This window comes from Arachis hypogaea, chromosome 16 (assembly GCF_003086295.3).
Source record: "Arachis hypogaea cultivar Tifrunner chromosome 16, arahy.Tifrunner.gnm2.J5K5, whole genome shotgun sequence".
Classification (NCBI taxonomy): Eukaryota; Viridiplantae; Streptophyta; class Magnoliopsida; order Fabales; family Fabaceae; genus Arachis; species Arachis hypogaea.
This window is the reverse complement of record NC_092051.1, coordinates 96,583,828-96,589,663: the sequence shown is the minus strand read 5'-3', so window position 1 is coordinate 96,589,663 and position 5,836 is coordinate 96,583,828. Positions and strand designations below refer to the sequence as shown.

At 41.2% G+C, this 5,836-nt stretch overlaps 1 non-coding gene across 1 annotated transcript; it reads right to left on the bottom strand.

Moving 5' to 3' along the window:
* Positions 1 to 610: 610 nt before the first annotated feature.
* On the bottom strand, positions 611 to 718 carry LOC112760492 (small nucleolar RNA R71). The gene has a single exon (XR_003180929.1). It is a non-coding gene; the product is annotated as a small nucleolar RNA R71 (small nucleolar RNA).
* Positions 719 to 5,836: the final 5,118 nt, after the last annotated feature.

Here is a 5,836-nt window from a genome sequence, read left to right as displayed (position 1 = left end):
CAAGGACCTCTATACTGTGGTATAAAGGATCCATATTATTATTATTATTATTTTTCTGTGCCCTCTTCTTTGTCATATGAGCAGGAGCAAGGACAAGAATATTCTTGTTAAAGCAGATCCAGAACCTGAAAGGACTCTGAAGAGAAAACTAAGAGAAGCTAAATTACAGCAATCCAGAGATAACCTTTCAGAAATTTTCGAACAGGAAGAGGAGATGGCAGCCGAAAATAATAATAATGCAAGGAGGATGCTTGGTGACTTTACTGCACCTAATTCCAATTTACATGGAAGAAGCATCTCCATTCCTACCATTGGAGCAAACAACTTTGAGCTGAAACCTCAATTAGTTTCTCTGATGCAGCAAAACTACAAGTTTCATGGACTTCCATCTGAAGATCCTTTTCAGTTCTTAACTGAATTCTTGCAGATCTGTGATACTGTTAAGACTAATGGAGTAGATCCTGAAGTCTACAGGCTCATGCTTTTCCCTTTTGCTGTAAGAGACAGAGCTAGAGTGTGGTTGGATTCTCAACCCAAGGATAGCCTGAACTCTTGGGATAAGCTGGTCAAGGCTTTCTTAGCCAAGTTCTTTCCTCCTCAAAAGCTGAGCAAGCTTAGAGTGGATGTTCAAACCTTCAGACAGAAAGAAGGTGAATCCCTCTATGAAGCTTAGGAGAGATACAAAGGACTGACCAAAAAGTGTCCTTCTGACATGCTTTCAGAATGGACCATCCTGGATATATTGTATGATGGTCTGTCTGAGTTATCTAAGATGTCATTGGATACCTCTGCAGGTGGATCCATTCACCTGAAGAAAACGCCTGCAGAAGCTCAAGAACTCATTGACATGGTTGCAAATAACCAGTTCATGTACACTTCTGAAAGGAATCCTGTGAATAATGGGACGCCTATGAAGAAGGGAGTTCTTGAGATTGATACTCTGAATGCCATATTGGCTCAGAATAAAATATTGACTCAGCAAGTCAATATGATTTCTCAGAGTCTGAATGGAATGCAAGCTGCATCCAACAGTACTCAAGAGGCATCTTTTGAAGAAGAAGCTTATGATCCTGAGAACCCTGCAATAGCAGAGGTAAATTACATGGGTGAACCTTATGGAAACACCTATAACTCATCATGGAGAAATCATCCAAATTTCTCATGGAAGGATCAAAAGCCTCAACAAGGCTTTAATAATGGTGGAAGAAACAGGTTTAGCAATAGCAAGCCTTTTCCATCATCCACTCAGCAACAGACAGAGAATTCTGAGCAGAATCCATCTAGCTTAGCAAATCTAGTATCTGATCTATCCAAGGCCACTGTAAGTTTCATGAATGAAACAAGGTCTTCCATTAGAAATTTGGAAGCACAAGTGGGCCAGCTGAGTAAAAGGATCACTGAAATCCCTCCTAGTACTCTCCCAAGCGATACAGAAGAGAATCCAAAAGGAGAGTGCAAGGCCATTGACATAAGCACCATGGCCGAACCCAAAGAAGGAGAGGAGGACGTGAATCCCAAGGAGGAAGACCTCCTGGGACGTCCAGTGACCAGTAAGGAGCTTCCCTCTGAGGAACCAAAGGACTCTGAGGCTCATCTAGAAACCATAGGGATTCCATTGAACCTCCTTATGCCATTCATGAGCTCTGATGAGTACTCCTCTTCTGAAGAGAATGAGGATGTTACTGAAGAGCAAACTGCCAAGTTTCTTGGTGCAATCATGAAGCTAAATGCCAAATTATTTAGTATTGAAACTTGGGAAGATGAACCTCCCTTGTTTATCAATGAACTAAGTGATCTGGATCAACTGACATTGCCTCAGAAGAGACAGGATCCTGGAAAGTTCATAATACCTTGTACTATAGGCACCATGATCTTTAAGGCTCTGTGTGACCTGGGTTCAGGAATAAACCTCATGTCCCTCTCTGTAATAGAGAAACTGGGAATCTATGGGGTGCAAGCTGCTAAAATCTCATTAGAGATGGCAGACAATTCAAGAAAACAGGCTTATGGACAAGTAGAGGATGTGTTAGTAAAGGTTGAAGGCCTTTACGTCCCTGCTGATTTCATAGTCCTGGATACTGGAAAGGAAGAGGATGAATCCATTATCCTAGGAAGACCTTTCCTAGCCACAGCAAGAGCTGTGATTGATGTGGACAGAGGAGAATTGATCCTTCAATTAAATAAGGATAGCCTTGTGTTTACAACTCAAGGATTTCTTTCTGCATCCATGGAGAGGAAGCATAATTTCTCAAAGCAGAGTCAACCAAAGCCCCCACAGTCAAACTCTAAGTTTGGTGTTGGGAGGCCACAACCAAACTCTAAGTTTGGTGTTGAACTCCCATATCCAAACTCTAAGTTTGGTGTTGGAGAGTCTCAACAATGCTCTGAACATCTGTGAGGCTCCATGAGAGCCCACTGTCAAGTTATTGACATTAAAGAAGCGCTTGTTGGGAGGCAACCCAATTTCTATTTATCTAACTCTATTTTTTTCTTAATTATATGTCTTTATAGGTTCATGATCATGTGGAGTCACAAAATAAATATAAAAATTGAAAACGGAATCAAAAACAGCAAAAGAAAAATCACACCCTGGATGAAGCATCTGCCTGGCATTCAACGCCAGAACAGAGCATGGTTCTGGCACTGAACGCCCAAAATGGGCAGCATCCTGGCGCTGAACGCCCAGAACAAGCATGGTTCTGGCGTTCAACGCCAGAAATGGCAACAAATGGGCGTTGAACGCCTAAAATGGGCACCAACCTGGCGCTGAACGCCCAGAGTTGTGTGCAAGGGCATGTTACATGCCTAAATTGGTGCAGGGATGTAAATGCCTTGACACCTCAGGATCTGTGGATCCCACAGGATCATCTCACGATCTGTGGACCCCACAGGATCATCTCAGGATCTGTGGACCCCACAGGATCCCCACCTACCTCATCATCTCTCTTTCCATTCATGATCATCCCTTCTGTTTTCCATTTACCACTCACATCCATACACCCACTACCTTCAAAATTCAACATCTCTCTCCCACCCAATCCCACCCATATGACCGAATACACACATCCATCCATCTCCTCCATATCTTCTTCTTCTTCTTCTATTCTTTCTTCTTTTGCTCGAGGGCGAGCAACATTCTAAGTTTGGTGTGGTAAAAGCATAGCTTTTTTGTTTTTTTCCATATCCATTGATGGCACCTAAGGCCAGAGAAACCTCTAGAAAGAGGAAAGGGAAGACAAAATCTTCCATCAAGGGTCTATAGCTCAGTGGTAGAACATTTGACTGCAAATCAAGAGATCCCTGAGATACCTCAGGGGATACATTTTCTTCCACACAATTATTGGAGGCAACTAAGGGTGGAACATCAAGAGCACTCCATCATGCTCCATGAAATAAGAGAAGATCAAAAAGCAATGAGGGAGGAGCAACAAAGACAAGGGAGAGACATAGAAGAGCTCAAGGACGTCATTGGCCCCTCAAGAAGGAAACGCCACCATCACTAAGGTGGATTCATTCCTTGCTCTTATTTCTTCTGTTTTTCGTTTTCTATGTTAAGTGCTTATCTATGTTTGTGTCTTCATTACATGATCATTAATAGTTAGTAACTCTGTCTTAAAGTTATGAATGTCCTATGAATCCATCACCTCTCTTAAATGAAAAATGTTTTAATTCAAAAGAACAAGAAGTACATGAGTTTCGAATTTATCCTTGAACTTAGTTTAATTATATTGATGTGGTGACAATGCTTCTTGTTTTCTGAATGAATGCTTGAACAGTGCATATGTCTTTTGAAGTTGTTGTTTAAGAATGTTAAATATGTTGGCTCTTGAAAGAATGATGACTAGGAGACATGTTATTTGATAATCTGAAAAATCATAAAAATGATTCTTGAAGCAAGAAAAAGCAGCAAAGAACAAAGCTTGCAGAAAAAAAAGGGCAAAAAAAAAATTAGAAAGAAAAAGAAAAAGCAAGCAGAAAAAGCCAAAGCTCTTAAAACCAAGAGGCAAGAGCAAAAAGCCAATAACCCTTAAAACCAAAAGGCAAGGGCAAATAAAAAGGATCCCAAGGCTTTGAGCATCAGTGGATAGGAGGGTCTAAAGGAATAAAATCCTGGTCTAAGCGGCTAAACCAAGCTGTCCCTAACCATGTGCTTGTGGCGTGTAGGTGTCAAGTGAAAACTTGAGACTGAGCGGTTAAAGTCAGGGTCCAAAGCAAAAGAAGAGTGTTCTTAAGAACCCTGGACACCTCTAATTGGGGACTTTAGCAAAGCTGAGTCACAATCTGAAAAGGTTCACCCAATTATGTGTCTGTGGCATTTATGTATCCGGTGGTAATACTGGAAAACAAAGTGCTTAGGGCCACGGCCAAGACTCATAAAATAGCTGTGTTCAAGAATCATCATACTGAACTAGGAGAATCAATAACACTATCTGAACTCTGAGTTCCTATAGATGCCAATCATTCTGAACTTCAATGGATAAAGTGAGATGCCAAAACTATTCAAGAGGCAAAAAGTTATAAGTCCCGCTCATTTAATTGGAGCTATGTTTCATTGATAGTTTGGAATTTATAGTATATTCTCTTCTTTTTATCCTATTTGATTTTCCGTTGCTTGGGGACAAGCAACAATTTAAGTTTGGTGTTGTGATGAGCGGATAATTTATACGCTTTTTGGCATTATTTTTAGTATGTTTTTAGTAGGATCTAGTTACTTTTAGGGATGTTTTCATTACTTTTTATGTTAAATTCACATTTCTGGACTTTACTATGAGTTTGTGTATTTTTCTGTGATTTCAGGTATTTTCTGGCTAAAATTGAGGGACTTGAGCAGAAATCAGATTCAGAGGTTGAAGAAGGACTGCTGATGCTGTTGGATTATGACCTCCCTGCACTCAAAGTGGAGTTTCTGGAGCTACAGAACTCAAAATGGCGCGCTTCCAATTGCGTTGGAAATTAGACATCCAGGGCTTTCCAGAAATATATAATAGTCCATACTTTGGCCAATAATAAATGACGTAAACTGGCGTTCAACGCCAGCTTTCTGCCCAAATCTGGCGTCCAGCGCCAGAAAAGGAGCCAAAACCAGAGTTGAACGCCCAAACTGGCACAAAAGCTGGCGTTCAACTCCAAGAAGGACCTCTACACGTGCAACACTCAAGCTCAGCCCAAGCACACACCAAGTGGGCCCCGAAAGTGAATTTATGCATCAATTACTTACTTCTGTAAACCCTAGTAGCTAGTTTATTATAAATAGGACCTTTCACTATTGTATTAGACGTCTTTTTGACCATCTTTGATCAGCTGTATGCTATCTTAGATCACGTTTGAGGGCTGGCCTCTCGGCCATGCCTGGACTTTCACTTATGTAATTTTAACGGTAGAGTTTCTACACTCCATAGATTAAGGTGTGGAGCTCTGCTGTTCCTCAAAGATTAATGCAAAGTACTACTGTTTTCTATTCAATTCACCTTGTTTCGCTTCTAAGATATTCATTCACACTTCAATCTGAATGTGATGAACGTGACAATCATCATCATTCCCTATGAACGCGTGCTTGACAACCACTTCCGTTCTACCTTAGACTGAATGAGTATCTCTTAGATCTCCTAATCAGAATCTTCGTGGTGTAAGCTAGAATGATGGCGGCATTCAAGAGAATCCGGAAGGTCTAAACCTTGTCTGTGGTATTCCGAGTAGGATTCAATGAATGAATGACTGTGACGAGCTCCAAATTCGCGATTGCGGGGCGTTAGTGACAGACGCAAAAGGAAAGTAAATCCTATTCCAGCATGATCGAGAACCGACAGATGAATAGCCGTGCCGTGACAGGGTGCGT